General features: G+C 43.6%; 1 protein-coding gene across 17 annotated transcripts in view; it reads right to left on the bottom strand.

The window, feature by feature from the left end:
• Positions 1-21,409, bottom strand: part of APBB2 (amyloid beta precursor protein binding family B member 2) — a 369,238-nt gene that overhangs the window by 25,455 nt on the left and 322,374 nt on the right. Inside the window, exon 1 of one of the 17 annotated variants that reach the window (XM_024731669.1) lies at positions 9,376-9,498. The exons of 13 other annotated variants lie outside the window; for them this stretch is intronic. The gene's annotated coding sequence lies outside the window, so the exon portion shown is untranslated. Of the gene's footprint in view, positions 1-2,463; positions 2,485-3,031; positions 3,051-9,334; positions 9,499-21,409 lie in introns of those variants that run through there. 3 more of the 17 variants (XM_024731667.1, XM_024731666.1, XM_024731665.1) reach the window with 3 other exon arrangements.

Raw genomic sequence — 21,409 nt, 5'->3', positions numbered from 1 at the left:
GAAATGTCATCGGAAAAATGCAGCAGGGTCCTAGTGGCCGCTGCTTCACCCATTCGACACCTCGTAATGTGCTGGGGCAGAAACAGCAGCCCAAAGTTGGGCTTCTGCATGAAGCGCCACTCTGAGAGCAGGGAAGCCTCCATTTAGACTCAGGTGCTACCTGGTACTCCCGTCTCACCACACAAGATGCCAGTGGGAAGAATTCAACCCCATGATGAATTCCACACCAGCCTCACACCCGAAGCCTGCCTGATCTCCACGTTCTCGGCGGCTGTTTCTTGGGAAAATGAACGGAGGAGTAATTGGCAATGTTTTCATTAAAATAAGCCTGAAAAAAACAGAACTACTTGGCATGTGTAACCGGGCATCCAAATGAATAGGAAATTCCACACACACACACACAAAATAGCATACCAGAAGAACAATGTCTACTCCAGCTCTTTGGAAGAGGACGCATCTCCCCAGCACAGCCACTTACTTCTTATGCAATGCACACCGTCTACTTTTCACAAACTGAGCATGTAAAAGCAAAGACTTGCCAGGGTACTTCTCGCTCCACGTCTGCAGAGCTCTCTGCTTCGGACTACTTTTTCATGCTCGTCTGCCATCACTGAGAGTCCTTTGAGCCTCCTGAGCGCCAGCACAGACCAGCATTACCCACGTGGCAATGAAGTAAAGACAAAACTTCATGTCATGAAGGCTCTCAAACAAACTCATGAACCTGACAGTTTCTTTTTCCCCAGCTTCAAGTTTTTTGTCCCTGACATTTATTCACAGACTCTCAGAGCAGGACGGTGTGCAGTGTGGACCGGATGGGTACGCCGAGTAGTGCCGTTACCAACTGAGGGGGAGGAGGTCTGCCAAGAGGAAGGTTTCTAACCTCTTTTGGATCATGGAACCTTTTGGACTCTGATGAAAACACTCCATTTAGAAATACGTACAGACCCACACTTTCACACACCATCGCAAGGTGGTGGTGGGGAGAAGTTCAATAATCCCTGAAACTCATTCACAGACCCCGTTTAGAATCCACACCCTGCAGGTGAAAGACCTCCAAACTGAACTCTGAGTTTATGCAAATTTACCATCTGGTGTCTAGTGAGTTTCAGAAAATGCAGCTCAGGGAAAGGTTCTGTCCTTCCCAGAACCAAACTGCAGCAGGAACACCTCTCTCTGACAAGTGTACCTTCCTTTGCAAAACGAGTATCCTTCCCACCTCCCTGCTCCTGTCTACCCCTATCCCCTACCCCAGCACCAGGGAGCCTGTTAACTGGTGACTAGCAGACACAGGCCTTAGCATTCCAACTAGAATAAGTGTGAAGTTGTGGATCTAAAGTGGTTTAACGTTATTGAAATTCAAGGCACATTCTTCTAAACAAAGGACTTTCTCATGTCACCAGAGAGAAGACACAACAGTTACCAGTCAGCTTACCAATGAGGCAAAAAAGGATATTTGAGAGCAACCAGGAAATGAGAATTTTTTTTAAGTCCGTCTTTGAAGACAGCAAGAGCTAAGGAGTGTCTGCTTTCATCTGTGCTGTATTACAGTTAAAAACAAAAACCAAAAAACCTTGCTTCTCTGAATATCTGAGCAAAAAGAGAATACACACACACAACTTATATTGAGTTCTCAAGTGAGAGATAATTCATGCCACATTATGGTTTCACGGTATAAAGTTCAGGGCACAATCAAAGGATAAAATTAATGTAAAATATACCTGAATTGTGAAACCATGGGCTGGCTTCCTTCCTGAAAGTAGAGATGGTAAAACAAAAAACAAAACACTTGATACCCAGAAGGCCCCTATCTGACAAGATTTGAGAACAAGGGAACATTTAAAGACTCTGGTACAGAGCGGGGAAGATGACAGTTCCCCGTACGGGGAAAGTGGTTTCCATGCAAGAAGTGCCACGAGGGCACCAACCACTGGCAGGGTACAGACCAGGCTCTGAGTTAAAACCACGGCAAGCCTGTGGGTGAATTTCCTTCAACTCCATGCACCCAGTCTCACAGAGGGCCTCTTGTGGGGAAGACACATTCTTAAATCTGTTTCTGAATTTTCAAGAGGCTTTAGGGCTATACCTATATAGCCAACCCCCATTCCTTTGTGCAGACAGAAGGAATATGAGTACAGATAACACAAAAGGCCAAAAGACATTTGGCCTCCACTTACATTATGGAAACTTACATGTAGAGACAAGTATCCCTAATACTCTGTAGACTCAATAATACCTACACAAAAATAGACATCAACACTAGAATGACTGATTGCTAAAAACAAAATAACACTAGCGGTTCCCATTTTATTCAATCTGCCACCCAGCCAGCCAGGCTCTGTTCTTGGTGCACGTTAACGCCAAGCCACACAATACCCTTGAAGGGGAGCCTCGCGACTCTCACTTTATGAGAGAATCTCTGAGCCTGCCTCCTTCCCAATGAATGGGCTCTCCTCAGGACCTCACCCCTTGATGAAGAAAGGTGGCCTCAGCTCTCTGCTCCTGTCTCCATCCCTATGAGGTTTTTGGTTCCACCACAGCTGGACCTGGTGACAAAAAATTGTGTTGTGGGACTTCCCTGGTGGAGCAGTGGTTAAGAATCCGCCTGCCAATGCAGGGGACACGGGTTCGAGCCCTGGTCCGGGAAGATCCCACATGCCGTAGAGCAACTAAACCTGGGCGCCACAACTACTGAGCCTGCGCTCTAGAGCCCGTGAGCCGCGACTACTGAGCCTGCATGCCTACAGCCCGTGCTCTGCAACAAGAGCAGCCACCGCAGTGAGAAGCCCGCGCACTGCAATGAAGAGTAGCCCCCGCTCGCCGCAACTAGAGAAAGCCCACGCAGCAACGAAGACCCAATGCAAGAAGGGAGGAAGGGAGGGAGGGAGGGAGGGAGGAAGGAAGGAAGGGAGGGAGAAAGGAAGATCTCCTGGTATTAAGAAATTGTTTAAAAAAAAATAAGTGCTGTGTTTGGTCTAAATAACTTTGCAGGGCAAAGGCTGAGGACTTCATTCTTTACACAGCAGACACTTACCCTGTTGCTCCCCTGCTTATGACTCTTCCCCCACCCAACCCCACACTCCCCATCTAACTTTCTGACCTCACTTCCTGCCTCACCCACCCTTGCTGGGCTCCAGCCATACTGTGTTCACAAACACGCCCACCGCTTCTGCCTTGGAGCCTATGTGCTCACTGTTCCTGCTGCCTGGACACTGAGTCCCCCAGATCTCCCATGAAGGACCCCTTGTCATCATTACCTCCAGAAGACCCCTCCGGACCACCCAGTCACCACCAACTCTCAAGGCATCTAAAACTACCCTGCTTATTTGTTTACTGTCTGTCCTTCCTTCTGCCCCACAGAAAAGTAAAATCCGCGCGAACAGCAACGTTTCTGCCTTGTTCACTCACCACCATGGGTAAGTGTTCACTCATCACTGCCTGGCACATAATAGGTAATCAATAAATATTTTTTACTAATAACTAAGTAGCATAAACAAAGGTCTTCCTCTCTTATTCCTGATCATGTTGGTAAGAGAATAATGCCGTGAATAATAGGGACTTGGCTGGATTTCTTTTTCTACTGCTATCGTTTATTACAGCCAGCACTTTAATAATGGCTTTAGTTCACATTCTGTTCTCATGTCAATGAGAAATAATGTTAATAAAACATATATTTTATCTGAATGGGCAGGAAGCGAGTTCTTAGAAGATTATTAATCTCTTGTGACTCAATTTGAAAGCAAAGCAAATCTATACTCTGATCATCTCCAGCAGAAACGTTTCCAGAGCCCCTAACTAGGTTCCTTCTTTAGAACATTTGTCTAAATGAAAAACGGTTCCTCTGCTCCTAAAGAAATCAATATATAAATTTCCCTTGTACATTGATTTCTATCAAGAGTTACTGACTCCCCAGATACTCTTCTTTATCTTTGTACTCTAAGAGAAATAAACTTTTGTTTATCATTTAGAGAAAAGACCCCAGACAACACATTTCCATACACGCGGAGGCAGAGGAAGTATGGAGAGCTGGACTATATATAAGGCCGCACAGAGCATCCCCCCAAAGCCCCCCGCATCCCCAGCCGGGAGATGCTACACTGTCTGAGCAGGGGTTAACTTCTGGACACAGTTCAAAAGAAGACACACCGTTCCTGTTCGATGAGGTTACTTCTTATACACAGCTAGCCTCCTTACTCCATAATCTTTTTTCTTTTCCCTCAAATATAATAAATCTTAAAAAAAATAAAACCACAATCCCATCACGGTAGCATCCTGTTTTTACTGTCCGAGTTCACCTTCCTTTTATGGTCCATATGTCTTCACACTTGACAAACAGAATTAACATGCCATCTCGAAGAAGCTCAAGCGTGGGTTCAGGGACGTTCAAATGACGGTCTGCCGCAGAAGTACCCCTACCAGCCTGACCTTCTTCAGGAGTGCTCTCTGGAGACTGGTTTTCAGAGCACCATAAAGCTGCCCAAAGGTGACCGAGCCTTCTTGCTTCCAAAGGACAAGATCTCTATTTCAGTTGTCACTGTGGTTTCCACTCAGGTCCTCCTTTACATCAGGGGTCGCAAACGATGGCCCCAGGACCACAGTCCAACCACCCGCTGTCTGCTTTTACAAACAGGGTGTCACTGAACACAGCCGTACTCCTTCATCTCCTACTGCCTAAGGCTGCTTCTGTGCCAGCGTGACAGCGCTGAGGAGCTGCAACAGAGACCACAGAGCCCCAAAGATTTAATATCTGGACTTTCACAGAACAAGTGTGGAGCCCTGCTCTAGATGTCGGCCTGATTCAGAGGTGCAACACACAACATGGACCAACAGCGAGACTAGGACCAGCTCAATGACTTGCGGAGCCCAGTGCAAAATGAAAACGCAAGGCCCTGCGTGAAAAAATTATTACGAATTTCAAGATGGTAACAGCAGAGCAGTGAACCAAGTGTGTATTAAACCCGTTGCGACTGGCTGAGATGGTGGAATAATCCTTCTTACAGGTGACAAACTCCAGGGCCAGCTGGAAACTATTCCACCCAGAAGCAGGAGTAAGAACTCTTCCAATTTGCAGCTTTACAATCAAAATATCTTTTGCTCAACTAAAATGCTACATGGGTGCCCGAAATGAGAACCAGAATCAATACGGGTCTCTGCTCCAGCCATTTGATTTTGGAAGAGTCACTAGCAGGCTATGACTCTTCTTAGAATGTTTTTCTTTTTTCTTTTTTGGGGGGTGCGGGGGGCTGGATAAAGAACAAAACGCACTGGACTCCTTGACAACAGCATTTTCCTGTAACCTGGCAAACAGATGCATGCTTTGACATGACAGAATCGGGTCAAATCAGCCCCGATTGTCAACGGTGTGCTCTGCAGCTGCTTTTCCTCTATCATAATTATTTCAGCTGTCATAATTTATTCATCCCCAGACTCACATGTTCTAGGGTAACACGTCCAGGCTTCTAGATCAGAAGGGATGGCAGCCCAAGTCACTTCTGCCCCTTCTCATCTGCCTAAAATTCTGACTGCAGGAGAAATATTTTCTGCAAACCCAAACCAAAGATGGTTTCAAAACCAGAGTTAACTGACAGAAACACTGTAAGCTTTCATGTTCACGAATCGGAAGCCAGAAGGAGGGGCCCCCCAAAAAAAATCCCATCAGAGACCAAGTATTTCATCTCTCTAGTTTTTAGATACAAGGAAATAAATGGGCTTTTCTAGCTCGCAAAATGCACAGTGAATTTCCTGCAAAGTTACTAAGGAATATTACTCTTTCTGATTTTAAATTGATATAGAACAAGTCTTATGTACAACAGAATATCTGTTGTTGGAACAATGGAGGATACTGTATATGAAAGAAACAACTTCAGATGCAATTATCAACGGTATCTTCTAAATCTGGAAGGAAAGGCAGAGTAATTCCGTATGGATTAAAGCTTAAACCTGTCTTCTTTCTTACTTTGATCCTTCATTTTTATGACAGAACAGAGAAAATGCTCAAAGGTCTGATAACCAGTTGAGAAGGAGAGTCAGGGCACTGAAGGGTGAAAATGTCCTGGAAAAGCTGGCCAAATGCACAGCACTCCACTGGGTAGGGCCGCTCATCTGCACTGGAGAATAAGACAGAATTAAGTCAAGGTCTTGGTATAATATAAATTGAAAGTGAGTTGCTCATTGCTTAATTGTCCTTATACAGTCATTATTTCTATTAATACACATATCCAACAGAAATAAACAGTGAATCTAAAAATCCAGGTACGGTCCTAGGTGACTCCTTGTCCTGCATCTTCCACAGTCAACCCTGCCAGTTCAACCCCCATAACCCGCTTCTCTTCATCCCCTCTGCCACCACTTTGATCTTTCCCGGACCAGGACTCAATAACAACCCTCAGCTTCCAGCTCAGCTGCTGACATCCATACCCCTTAACAGCATTCACTGAGATCTTTCTTCATGAAGCAAATTAGATCATGGCACTCCCCTGGTTACCACCTTTCAGAGGTTTCTCATGGCATTACAAAGAAAATTCAAACCTTCAATTGTAACCAAAAAGCCCTGTATGATCTTGTCCCCCAGGCCCCAAGCACCTCTTCCACCGCAGCACGTATCACTGGACTTCCCGCTCCGGGCTCCAGCCACCCTGGCCTTCTCTCACATCCCTGAACATGCTGAGCACCCCTTGTCTGTCCTCCTTCCTCCTGCTCCCGTCACACACCCGGCTTCTTCCCAGCTTTCAAGGTCAGCTCAAATGCCACCTCCTAGGATGAGCTGCCCCTTGGTGGCCCCTTTCCCCACCGAGGTACTCTCTCTCTGTTGCACTGTGCTGTTGACCTCACAGCACCCATCATAATCCGTATCATCTTGCTTCCTGAATTGTTTTTCCAGCTTATCTCCCGCCTCTTTGAACCCTATCTCTCCCACTTCCTCATGTACCTCACGAGATGCCTGACACACGGATGTTCCACATCTGCTGAAGGGCAAATTAATCTATAGATTATAAATATCAAGTACGTGTGATAACCATAGTTAAACCCTAAAAGCAGAAAATGAAATATTTCACCTACATTCATTCAACAATTCAATTATTTATGGAGAGCGTCCTATGCCAGGTACTATGTTAAGAACAAAGGAATTCAAAGAGCTAAGACCTTCTCAGAAATGTCATAGTCTTTATTTAAAACAGGCAGTTGAAAAGGACAAGTTCCACTACTATTTAGTATGTTTTCACATGACCCTAGGGATCTGTGGAAAAGTCTGAAAGCCCAGACAAGTAAGAAATTAATTATCATCAGTACACTCCCCCAAATCCATGAAAAGTAGAGAGTGCGTGATAGGGGTTTCCCAACCACGTTCCAGGTCTCTAAACCTAGGAGTCACCTCAACCCTTGGGAAACTGGGGACAGATACAAAGCTTAGCTCAGTCAGTGGTCCAGAATGAAGATCATTTCCCTGAGGGGCTGTTCAAGATGAAAGCTACCGAGGTGAGACTAGGACACTGCATGAAGGATAGTTTTTGAAACAGACCGGAATTACCGCATCTGAAAAAACAATGCCACTGTTCGAACTCTTTGAGAACTCAGCGTCTCCTGGCCGTTCTTGCAGTCCCAGGCTCCTCTGAGAGGTATCCACAAACAAGGCGAGCATGTTCAAGACGACAGAGTCCAGCGCACAACGACCCACTGGTCTGATCTATACCTCCATCCTTGGCGCGGAGGTGACTTTGGCCCCATCTGTTTGTACCCACAGCCTGGGCTCAGCTGACCTCCCGGGCAGCAGTTAGCAGCAGCATCCTCCTGGCTCACCTCGGGGTCATCCATACTACTCCCCAGGGATGCTCCAGTTCAGAGGACCCAAAATGGGTCCTGTGCTAGAACAGTGTGAGCTCCAAGAAAGCAAGAAGGTACTTGTTGCATTTACCATTTGATCATTAGTGCCAATGCCAAGCACATAGCAAGTGTTCAATAAATGCTTGCTAAATAAATTATCCCCATTGCTCAAAAGCCAGGACTTGTTAGAACGACAGAAAAACTCATAAACGAACCAGCAGTGGTCAGAAAGGTGGGTTCCTGACCAAACCGGCACACACAGCCCATGCCTTCACTCTGAGTCAAGTCCGATAGCACTTTCTACAAGGACAGTGGCTGATGCCTTGTAGAAAGTCTTTCCCCTACTAAGCTTGTTCTACACATCTCACTTTGGACAACAAAACCGCTGGTAACTTATAAAATTACAGACAAAATTTACAAATACAGATTTAGGGCTGTTCTCACAAAGCATTATGTATCTAACTTCTTGGGAAAGGCCTCAGGACACCTCTGTCCTGAAAGGCTTCACAAAGCAAACAACAACTCAAGGGCAGTGGCAAAGATCTGAACTTTGGGGAGAAAGTGTCAGAGTAAGGCTGCAGGAGAAACTGACTGCTCCAGGGTCTAAGGAAACCAGAAAGAGAACAACACGAGGAAAGCAGGCGGAATCCACCATTCATGATACTAGTCAAAGCTAGGCTGCAGCTGCAGTTATAAAGAGAAAGAAAAGACTAATGAGATTGCTCCTCCCCCGCCTCTTCCCACCCAAGGCAGTAATGAAGATTCACAGCTAACACATTAACTGGGGAATCGATAGACATGCCTGGATACGATACTAGTACAGGGAAATAGATAATACACAGAAAAGACACAGATTCCCCGAGAATCCAATCAAGTGTTGTGTTCAATATTTAGATCACGTTTTTCTTAAAACAAAACAAAAAAACCCAAACCAAAAATCTACTTTTTTTTTCAGTGCCAAGAACAAGCACGTGATAAGTTGGCAGCTTTTCTACCTTTTGGGAATTTGAGACATTTGCGTGGAAGTCCACTAATACTGTAAGTCATCCAACTAAAATTATTTGAAACCGCAGTCTTTCTACACCAAAGGATATTGCTTTTAATTCAAAACTCGGATTACCAAGAACCTGCAATATTTTTCACTCCTAAGGTAGACAAGAGGACATAAACGTGGATTCATCAGAGGGCATGTGAGATGAACGCACTCATTTGCTCAATCATAACACTGGACACAACAGAAATGCCCAGGGTGGACCATCTGAACAGCCCACCCCCTGAACAGCTTCCTGCCACCCCGGTAAATTGCATCAAAAGACTCCTCCACCTTCCCTCCATTTCATACAATACTCATCCTTCCCTCCAGCAAGGCAGAAAGAGCCCTCCTCAGCCCTCCCGGCCGCCCCGAACCTCGCAAAGCACTGACTCCGGGGAAGGGAGGATGCAGCCTTTGTCCCGAGGGTCGGGTCTCCCGGGCGCAAGCTCGGGCGCCCACCCCGCCAGTTACCTCTGCGCTCACCTGCAGACAAAGGCGCGCCGCTCCCTCCCCACGCCCCTCACCTTGGCCTCCCGGGCGGCCCCGGGGCTGGGCGAGGGTGCCGCCCCCGTGCCGGGGACGAGACCAGGTTGCGGGCACCAGCCACCCCGCAGCGGTCGCTCACACCAGCTGCTGTGCGTTCCTTCCGTCTCAAGTTGAAGCAAGTGCAATCCGCGCCTCCCCACGCGCGGCCCGCCCGCCGCCGCAGCCCATTGGCTGCTGGAGAGGCACGTGGTCCGCCCCCGCTCCCCGCCCGTCCCCGCCCACCGCTCACTCCCCTGCCAGGTGCCCCCGGCCAGGTGCTCCCAGCCGCTGGGGCCAGGGCCAAGGTGAGCAAAAGAGAGGGGCAGAGTACCCCCATACTGTGCCGAATGTTTCCCTTTTGGGACTCCCAGGGCTTTGAAACTTCATCCTAATCCCACCTCTTTAAAAAGCTGACATGCCGGGCCTGGGTTTCCGGTTTCTCTTAACGACCTGCGTGATCGATGCCAGGGAGAGGGGCTGTCCTGCAACCCATAGCCAGAAAGCCTCTGCAATATTACAACTAAGCAGAAGCAAACTGTAGTTTAATCAATCAGGCAGCAAGTTTTGAACTGAGCTGAAAGCAGTTTTTACAGATTCCTTGACAATTTACACGAAGCCCATAACAGTGGTTCACCCCTCCACACCTTCCCTATCCCGGCCTCTCGTAAGGCACCTTTTGTTCACTGTTGACTTAAAGCCAGGATGGCACCCCAACACTGTCATCTAGCTGGGAGCTTCCTCCCTCCCGCACATACTTGGAAGCAGAAAAGTGTCCCCTTGGCTAAACAACAGCATTTAAGTAAGAGTGCTGGCCAGCCACTGGCCAACACAGTTCTGAAAGGAAAACCCAAGGTCTCTTACTGACCGTATTTTTTGTGTACTGAAAGTACTTCCTTTTCCTGATTATTTCTGGGCAAGAATAAGTTATTTGAGCGATTACAAAATGAAACAGGCAGGGAACATCAGCCATGTTTTCTGCCAAATTCAAAGTTCCATCCCTCCTTTTATAAGGAAAGGAACAGAAAATACAAAATATACATGGAAAATCAAGGGAGTATGTAACTAAAAGGCCTTGTCTGGGTTTAGTAAAACATACCACAGATATACTGGAAGCTCTTTTTTAATGTTCCTGTTTTAAAAGAGGATTAAACATCTCACTCATTCAACATTTATTAAGCTCTTCCTAAGTGCCAGGCTCCGTGCTGACAATTTTATATTAGGCTTTTCTGGATAGCGACTGTTTTTCACGGGGGGCATGATTTAATTCACGGTGTATTGAATATATGACCAGTAATACCTGAGTGATTTAGCAGAACTGTTTACAATGAACTGCTCTGGCAACCGCAGCTGTTTGGAACACAGCCAATACTAGAAGTGGGCATGGGGGTGGGCTTGAGTCTTGGGGTTCAGCAGGGGTTCAACAGGTGTCACCTAGTCTGGAGACATGAACTGACTTCACCGGACTGCACCTGTCACCTTGTCAGAGGGCACCTTTCCTTCCTTACACATAATTCTAGTCAGTTTGGTTATCGGCTTCCCTGCCTACAGCCAAGGGGAAGCCACAAATCAGATGGGGCTGCCAGGTGCCCACTGGTGACAGCACAGTATGACGGCCAAGGGTCTGCTGGCAGGGATGACAAGACCTGCCAACTCTACCTCCTCCTGCTGTCTCAAACTCACCCCCTCTCTCCGACTCCAGTGTCACCACCTAGTGCCAAGCCCCCGGCTCCTCCCATCGGGATGGTCATTAACAGTCTTCTCGGAGTCTCCCTGTTTTCACTCTTGGCCCTGACCGGCTATTCTCACTGCAGCCACACACATGACCCTTTAGAAAAAGAAATCACAAATCCGAGCATCCACGCTCCTGCTTGCAAACTCTACAATGGCTTCCTGTTCGTTGGAAATAAAGTCCACAATCATTTTCGGGGTCTCTGAGGCCTCCTGGGACCTGGTCCCTATTTTCACTCTAGTCATTGCTGCAACCACACTCCCTCCTCTTTCTGTCTGCTCCAGCCTCCTCTCCTTCCAGTTTCTGGAACACGCCCAGCTACTTCCCACCCCAGAGCCTTTGCACCAACTGTCCCCTACCCCTGAGATGCTCTTCACTGCACTATGCACCTGGCTAATCTGTCTCATCCTTCAGATCTTAGTTTACTTACCTCCTTGCGAAAAATCTTCCTAACAGTACCACCCATCCCACAACCCCAAGCATCCGGAGTCTTCCTGCACAGTCCCCGTCTTCTTCATTTTCTGGTGAGTTTTATAAACTTATAGTGGGGTTTGGTTTTGTTCCTGAATAGTAAAGAATTCAGCCTTGGCCAAAAAGAGGTCTGGCTCTTGCCATCGGCTTCTGGGAGGTAGTCTTTAAGACACGGAATGTCATACCTGATATGAGTGTTTTTGTTTACCTGGGGGTCTCGGGTCACGCCAGATAGTCTAACAATGTGATTTAGGGTAGGGGCTTTGGGTCATTTGGCCTTAGTTCCACCTCTTGTGGGGCTAGAGACATAACTCAGCCACATGGATGGTCAACCATGTCCACGTGATGGAGCCCTCATAAGAAGTCTGGACACCAAGGCTCAGATGAACTTCCCCTGTTGGCAAATACTCTGTGCACACGGTCACACATCAGTGCTGGGAAGGCTATGCTGTCCATGAGCCCACGGGGAGAGGACACCGGAAGTTCCTTATGTGGCTCTCTCCTGGTCTTGCCCTATGTACCTCTTCTCTTGGCTGAGTTTAATCCGTACCCTTGAGCTGTGAGTGAGTTCTGTGACTCCTTCTAGCAGATTATCGAATCTAAGAGTGGTTTTGTGGGCTGTTCCTCATATTTTCAGCAGCGAGCACATTTCCTGACACACAGTAAGTGCTTAATACATTTAATAATCAAATTTAATAAATTACAATTTTTTATGGGTACTTTTGAAATGAGCACATAATCAGCATGTAATGCCTTAATAATTTAAGGAATAGATGTCCATTTCGCCAACTCCTACTTCTGAGTCAAGGTGCAGATCAAACGTCGTCTTTTCCCTGAAGCCTTTCCCCTTTCCCTAGGGCTTGCCATCCTTTCCTGTGTTTTCTGGCCCATTGCTCTGCTTTCAGAGCAGTCAGTGGTATTGAAATGTCTCTTCTTGAGAAAGAGCTATGTTAGATCAACTCTGAGTCCCTAGCACTGGCCATGGTGCTTACACAGAGCAGGTATACAAAAGGTGTTTGCAGAATAAAGGCAATTTTTAAAAAAAGGATTTGGTTTATTGAAAGATAGGTTCAGTTATCTGTGAAATCCTGGTACATATTACAGCTCATTCCCTGAAAAATAAGGTAGCTGTTACTGTAGTAACTGAGTATTATAATGGTGTTCTACTCTATTATTTTCTTTTTTTCTTTCTAAAAATAAAAATGTTCCTCAAAATTATTAACCACATTAAAAACCTGACATGCTTTAAATAAAAATATGAAAGCAGATCATCAAACTTTTAAGCAACTGACTCCCTAATAAGAATGAAATATTAGTTTATTTACGTAATACATTAAGAAAAAAAAAAAATCCAAGCCCTAATCTTATTCTCCTCTGTACAAACCTAACTGAAAATTCAAACAGCACACCAATAACCTATGGTGTCCGCAAGTAGCACAGAAAAATCAATTTTATTTCCTTCAGACCTGTATTTAAACTGGATAACGCTATGATGTGCAACAGCCATGATCCAATTTCAATTTATTTGATTAGATGAGTATAAACATTAAATAAGAAACTAATGGGATTGTCATAACAATGTTCATGCTGTTAACTCACTATAGGCAAAGCATTGTAATTTGCTCCTAGAAAAATGTGCTGCTAGAAAATATATAAATGTGGATTGGAACAATCCTTGAATTCCATACACAAAGATCCTTACATTGCCTCAGCCAAAGATAAAAGCAGCTTTGAACTTGGAGGCCACTTGAAACTCCCCCTGAATTTAGGATAAGGAAAGCTCCGAACGACTCCTTGAACATTTGAGCTTTTTGTTTTTTAAACATTCCTTCGTATCACAGTGCAGCATCACTGAGGATATCAAAGCAGCGCCCACATGGGTGGTTCTTACATTATAATACGCATAATAACTGTTAACATAAAGATGCCCGGGCTCACTCCAAGAGAGTGATTCAGAAGGCCTGGCTGGAGTGACCCCTTGCTCTTTTCACAAAAGCACCCAGAGGATTGGGAGGCAGGTGGCCTGTGAACTGTACACTGGGAAACTGTTTCCAGAGAAGGGGACAGGAATTCTGCGTGGGTGAAGGAAGTCAAATGACACAGATAAAGACAATGGACAATGCGATGCTGTAGCACTTTCTGTGTCCCCCACTGGACTCTGAGCTCCTGGGAGCTCAACCATGCCTTTTTTGGTTTTGTGTCTTTGGGCCCAGGTCAGCACCGAGCACTTACTAAATTAAGTTCATTTGTAGCCAAGTGGCATGCACCCATGCTCTCACCTCCAGGGACATCAAGTGAATTAACCAGGGTGCATTTCTGAGGGTCATACATGATCCTAACAAGGTTATCAACAGAGCAGGGGGGTGTTTGGGCAGGGCCTAGATCAGCGCCTTTCAAACGTCAATGTGCAAATGCATCCTCTGAGGACTTGTTAGAATGCCAGTTCCAATTCAGTAGGTTTGGGGTGGGGCCTGCATTTCTAAAAAGCTCCCAGGAGATGCCGATGCTCTAGTCCAAAGACTCCACTTTCAGAGGCAAGAATCCAGAGGTAACTTAGCCAAACATGGCCACAATGACAAAGAAACAGCAAAAAAGAATGCAGCCCTCAGATCTACAATGAAACTGGCAATGAAAGCCAAGGAGTGGTGGACCAAGAGTAATATTTCCCAACTTATTTTAAAGGACTGTGTACTTTGATGGTTGCTCTTGGAAGAATCCATAACGTGCATTTGTAAAGGAAAAGCCCCACTGCCCCACAAAACATCAGATGCAGCAGAAGACTTGTTTGCACTTACACAAGGGTGTGACCTCTATTCTAAAAGACCTCCAGGTTTTACTACAGTATCTCTTTTAACTCAGCTCTAGAGAATATTTTTTTTTTTTTTTGCGGTACGCGGGCCTCTCACTGTTGTGGCCTCTCCCGTTGCGGAGCACAGGCTCCGGACGTGCAGGCTCAGCGGCCATGGCTCACGGGCCCAGCCGCTCCGCGGCATGTGGGATCTTCCCGGACCGGGGCACGAACCCATGTCCCCTGCATCGGCAGGCGGACTCTCAACCACTGCGCCACCAGTGAAGCCCTACCTAGCCCATTTTCTTTATGCAATATTCAGCAGATGGAACCTCCTATTAGACAAAAGACAGTGGGCAACTCCCCGGCACTCAGTGTACTTTAAAGATACTTGACTTATCCCTCCTCCCCCCACCCCGGGCCCCCCTCCCCGCTTGACAGTTCTCACGTTGCCAACTGCTCCGTGGTGGGCAGTGAGCATAAACCGTTACCCTCGAGGATTCAGGATCCTAACAGAACCGACACAACACTCAATTCTTAAACTGCGTCTGCTCAACCATCTTCCTTCTCAGCCCCAGGGCTTGCTCTCTCTGGGACACAGAACTGCAAGGTGGCGCAGGGGCAATGAAAGCAGGAGGATGAAGACACCTCCAGACTGTCCTCATGCTCACTCAGCAGGGACACTGGAGGGCCAAGGGAAATGCATGTTCGCCAGCAATTTCCATGATTAAAATGAGAGAAAAATCATGTTTGTGTTTTGCATTAGAAACTCTACCTTAAATTGATACTAAATCCATGGCTGGGAAGGTGGGGCAGGGGTAACAGGGTAGGAGCTGGTAGAGTGAAACCAAGAGAAGTTCTTGAAATAAATTATGTTTTCCTTCATCTCGAGCCCACCACTGCTCTGGTTTATGTCCCTATAGTTTTGTCTTTTCCTAAATATCACGTACATGGAATCATATCATATAGAGCTTCTGAATCTTGCTTTTATCACTTAGCATAATTTTGGGGCAGGAAAGGATAAATTTTATTATAAGGCCCAACGTCTTTTTCCTAACTTTCTTTTTTTAACTTCCAGTTTTATTGAGATATAGCTGACATACAGCACTGTGTAAGTTTAAGGTGTATAGCATAATGATTTGACATATACATCATGAAATGAGTACCACAGTAACCCTCATACAGATACAAAATTAAAGAGATAGAAAAAGATTTTTCCGTGATGAGAACTCTCAGGATCTACTCTCTTAACAGCTTTCACATATGACACAGAGCAGTGTTAACTTATCATGTTGTACATTACACCCCTAGCACTTATTTATCTTATAACTGGAAGTTTGTATGTTTCGACTGCCTTCATCCAATTCCCCCCTCCCTACTCCTCCACCTCTGATCTCTTTTTCCTATGAGTTTGTTCGTTGGTTTTTGAAGTATAATTGACCTACCACACTATGTTAGTTCCTGTTATACAACATAGTGATTAGATATTTCTATATGTTTCAAAGTGTTCACCAGGATAAGTCTAGTTACAATATGTCACCACACAAAGATATTACGTAGTTATTGACTATACTCCCCACACTGTACATTTCATACCCCCCCAACTCATTTATTTTGCAACTGGAAGTTTGTACCTCTTAATCTCCCACACCTACTTCTTCCCCGCCCTCCACACTCCTCTCCCCTGAGGCAACCACCTGTTTGTTCTCTGTATCTATAACTCTGTTTCTGTTTGGTTATGTTTGTTCATTTGTTTTGTTTTTTAGATTCCACATATAAATAAAATCATTCGGTATTTGTCTCTGTCTACTTATTTCATTTAGCATAATACCCTCTAGGTACATCCATGTTGTCACAAATGGCAAGATTTCATTCTTTTTCATGACTCATACTCCTTTGTATGCATATATATGCACCATATCTTCTTTTTAAATTTTATTTATTTATTTTTGGCTGCGTTGGGTCTTCATTGCTGCATGCGGGCTTTCTCTAGTTGTGGCGAGCGGGGGCTACTCTTCGTTGCGGTGCATGGGCTTCTCATTGTGGTGGCTTCTCTTGTTGCGGAGCATGGGCTCTAGGTACGCGGGCTTCAGTAGTTGTGGCTCACGGGCTCTAGAGCACAGGCTCAGTAGTTGTGGCACACGGGCTTAGTTGCTCCGTGGCATGTGGGATTTTCCTGGACCAGGGCTCAAACCCGTGTCCCCTGCATTGGCAGGCGGATTCTTAACCACTGTACCACCAGAGAAGTCTACACCATATCTTCTTAATCCATTCATCAACTGATAGACATGTAGGTTGCTTTCATATCTTGACTATTGTAAATAATGCTGCAACAAACACAGGAGTGCATATATCTTTTCTGATTAGTGTTTTGTTTTCTTCAGATAAATATGCAGGAGTGGAAGTGCTAGATCATAGGTTAGTTCTATTTTTAATTTCTTTAGGAATTTCCATACTGTTTTCCATAGCTGCTGCACCAATTTACATTCCCACCAACAGTGCAAATGGTTCCCTTTTCTCGAAATCCTTGCCAACACTTGTTATTTGTTGTCTTTTTGATAATAGCCATTCTGACAGCTATGAGGTGATATCTCACTGTGGTTTTGATTTGCTTTTCCCTGATGATTAGTGATGTTGAGCACCTTTCCATGCACTTGTTGGGCATTTGTATGTCTTCTCTGGAGAAAAGTCTATTTAAGTCCTCTGCCCATTTTTAAATTGGACTGGTTTTTTGCTATTGAGTTATAGAAATTATTTGTATATTTTGGATATTAACCTGTTATCAGATATATTGTTTGCAAATATTCCCATTCAGGTGGCCTTTATTTTGTTGACAGTTTCCTTTACTGTGCAAAAACTTTTTAGTTTGATTTAGTCCCACTTGTTTATTTTTGCCTTTGTTCTCCTGGCCTGAGGAGACATATCCAAAAAAAAAAAAAAAAGACTAAGACCAATGTCAGTGAGCTTACTGCCTATGTTTTCTTCTAGAAGTTTTATGGTTTTATGTCTTACATTTAAGCTTTAATATAGTTTGAATTTATTTTTGTACATGGTGTGAGAGAGTAGTCTATTTTGATTTTTTGGCATGTAGCTGTCCAGTTTTCCCAACACGATTTATTGAAGAGGTTGTCTTTGCCCCACTGTATATTCTTGCCTCCTTTGTCATTGATTAACTGCCCATATAAGTATGGGTTCATTTCTGGGCACTCTATGCTGTTCCATTGATCTATGTTTCTATTTTTTGTGCCAGTACTGTTTTGATTACTGTAGCTTTGTAGTATAGTTTGAAACTAGGGAGCATGATATTTCCAGCTTTGTTCTTCTTTCTCAAGATTGTTTTGGCTATTAAGCGTCTTTTGTGTTTCCATATAAATTTTAGAATTATTTGTTCTAGTTGTGTGAAAAATGCCATTGGTATTTTCATAGGTATTGCACTGAATCTGTATTTGCCTTGGGTAGAATAGTCATTTTAACAATATTAAGTCTTCCAATCCATGAACACAGTATACCTTTCCATTTGTTTGTGTTGTCTTCAATTTCTTTCATCAGTGTCTTACAGTTTTCCAAATACAGGCCTTCTGCCTCCTTAGTCAGATTTACTCCTAGATATTTTATATTTTTTGATGCAATTGTACGAGGGGTTGTTTTCTTTATTCCTCTTTCTGATAGTTTGTTGTTAGTGTATAGAAATGCAACAGATTTCTGTATATTAATTTTGTATCCTGCAACTTTACTGAATTCATTGATAAGCTCTAGCAGGTATCTGGTGGCATCTTGCGGATTTTCTGTGTATAGTATCATGTCATCTGCAAACAGTAAGTTTTACTTCTTCCTTTCTAATTTGGATTCCTTTTATTTCTTTTTCTTGTCCAATTGCTATAGCTAGGACTTCCAATACTATGTTGAATAAAAGTGGCATGGAGTGAGCATCCTCCTCTTGTTCCCGCCCTTAGAGGACATGCTTTCAGCTTTTCACTGTTGAATATGATGTTAGCTGTAGGCTTGCCATCTATAGCCTTTGTTATGTTGAGGTATGTTCCTTCTATGCCCACTTTATGCAGAGTTTTTATCATAAACTGATGTTGAATTTTGTCAAAAGCTTTTTCTGTATCTATTGAGATGATCATATGATTGTTATTCCTCAGTTTGTTAATGTGGTATATCACATTGATTGATTTGCAGATACTGAACCATCCTTGCATCCCTTGGACAAATCCCACTTGATCATGGTGTATGATCCTTTTAATGTGTTGTTGAATTTGGTTTGCTAATAATTTGTTGAGAATTTTGCATCTATGTTTATCAGTGATGCAATTTTCTTCTTTTGTGATATCTTTGTTTGATTTTGATATTAGGGTGAGGCTGGACTTAGCATAATTGTTTGCTATTGAGTTATAGAAATTATTTGTATATTTTGGATATTAACCTGTTATCAGATATATTGTTTGCAAATATTCCCATTCAGGTGGCCTTTATTTTGTTGACAGTTTCCTTTACTGTGCAAAAACTTTTTAGTTTGATTTAGTCCCACTTGTTTATTTTTGCCTTTGTTCTCCTGGCCTGAGGAGACATATCCAAAAAAAAAAAAAAAAGACTAAGACCAATGTCAGTGAGCTTACTGCCTATGTTTTCTTCTAGAAGTTTTATGGTTTTATGTCTTACATTTAAGCTTTAATATAGTTTGAATTTATTTTTGTACATGGTGTGAGAGAGTAGTCTATTTTGATTTTTTGGCATGTAGCTGTCCAGTTTTCCCAACACGATTTATTGAAGAGGTTGTCTTTGCCCCACTGTATATTCTTGCCTCCTTTGTCATTGATTAACTGCCCATATAAGTATGGGTTCATTTCTGGGCACTCTATGCTGTTCCATTGATCTATGTTTCTATTTTTTGTGCCAGTACTGTTTTGATTACTGTAGCTTTGTAGTATAGTTTGAAACTAGGGAGCATGATATTTCCAGCTTTGTTCTTCTTTCTCAAGATTGTTTTGGCTATTAAGCGTCTTTTGTGTTTCCATATAAATTTTAGAATTATTTGTTCTAGTTGTGTGAAAAATGCCATTGGTATTTTCATAGGTATTGCACTGAATCTGTATTTGCCTTGGGTAGAATAGTCATTTTAACAATATTAAGTCTTCCAATCCATGAACACAGTATACCTTTCCATTTGTTTGTGTTGTCTTCAATTTCTTTCATCAGTGTCTTACAGTTTTCCAAATACAGGCCTTCTGCCTCCTTAGTCAGATTTACTCCTAGATATTTTATATTTTTTGATGCAATTGTACGAGGGGTTGTTTTCTTTATTCCTCTTTCTGATAGTTTGTTGTTAGTGTATAGAAATGCAACAGATTTCTGTATATTAATTTTGTATCCTGCAACTTTACTGAATTCATTGATAAGCTCTAGCAGGTATCTGGTGGCATCTTGCGGATTTTCTGTGTATAGTATCATGTCATCTGCAAACAGTAAGTTTTACTTCTTCCTTTCTAATTTGGATTCCTTTTATTTCTTTTTCTTGTCCAATTGCTATAGCTAGGACTTCCAATACTATGTTGAATAAAAGTGGCATGGAGTGAGCATCCTCCTCTTGTTCCCGCCCTTAGAGGACATGCTTTCAGCTTTTCACTGTTGAATATGATGTTAGCTGTAGGCTTGCCATCTATAGCCTTTGTTATGTTGAGGTATGTTCCTTCTATGCCCACTTTATGCAGAGTTTTTATCATAAACTGATGTTGAATTTTGTCAAAAGCTTTTTCTGTATCTATTGAGATGATCATATGATTGTTATTCCTCAGTTTGTTAATGTGGTATATCACATTGATTGATTTGCAGATACTGAACCATCCTTGCATCCCTTGGACAAATCCCACTTGATCATGGTGTATGATCCTTTTAATGTGTTGTTGAATTTGGTTTGCTAATAATTTGTTGAGAATTTTGCATCTATGTTTATCAGTGATGCAATTTTCTTCTTTTGTGATATCTTTGTTTGATTTTGATATTAGGGTGAGGCTGGACTTAGCATAATTGTTGAGTGTATCAGTGGTTCATTCCTTTTCATTGTTGAGAATTTCATGTATGGATATACCACTGTTTGTTTATTGATCTAACAGTTGATGGGTATTTGTGTTGTTTCCAGTTTGGGGCAATTATGAATAAGACTGATAATAAGAAAACAAACAACCAAGTTTTTTTTAAAATAGTCAAAAAATTTAGACATACACTTCATCAGAGAAGACAAAACCAGAGAAAACCAGAAGGTTTTCATAAGCACAAAAATATAATCCATATAATTATTTGTTAGAAAAATGCAGATTAAAACTATGAGTTACCACTTCACACATTTTAGAATGCTAAAAGCCCACAAGCAAACAAAAACTTGGCAATACCAAGCGCTGGTGGGGATGCTGAGCAACTAGGACTCCCTGACACTGCTGGTGGGGATACAAAGTGGTACAGTGACTTCAAAATGCAGTTTGGCAGTTTCTTATAAAATTAAGTATGCCATTGCCATGCAACCCAGCAATCTCACTCCTCGGTATTTACCCAAAAGAAGTGAAAACTTATGTTCTTACAAAAACTTGTATGTGAATGTTTATAGCAACTTTATTTATGGTTCATGATTAACTTCCCTTTTAAGATGTATAGGCAATTGGGGCTTCCCTGGTGGCGCAGTGGTTGAGAATCCGCCTGTCAATGCGGGAGACACGGGTTTGAGCCCTGGTCTGGGAAGATCCCACATGCCACGGAGCAACTAAGCCCGTGTGCCACAACTACTGAACCTGCGCTCTTAGAGCCTGCGAGCCACAACTACTGAAGCCCGTGCTCCTAGAGCCCATGCTCCACAATGAGAAGCCACGGCAATGAGAAGCCAGCACACTGCAACGAAGGGTAGCCGCTGCTCACAACTAGAGAAAGCCCACACGAAGCAATGAAGACCCAATGCAGCCAAAAATAAATAAATTAATTAATTAAAAAAAAGATGTATAGGCAATTGTCTTTTGATGGGTTTCCTAAAACTCCTTTGGTTTATTTTAGTTTTCCA

The sequence above is a fragment of the Neophocaena asiaeorientalis genome, unplaced genomic scaffold, assembly GCF_003031525.2.
Source record: "Neophocaena asiaeorientalis asiaeorientalis breed wild unplaced genomic scaffold, Neophocaena_asiaeorientalis_V1.1 scaffold39, whole genome shotgun sequence".
NCBI classification, from domain to species: domain Eukaryota; kingdom Metazoa; phylum Chordata; class Mammalia; order Artiodactyla; family Phocoenidae; genus Neophocaena; species Neophocaena asiaeorientalis.
This window is presented reverse-complemented; position numbering and strand designations above follow the sequence as displayed.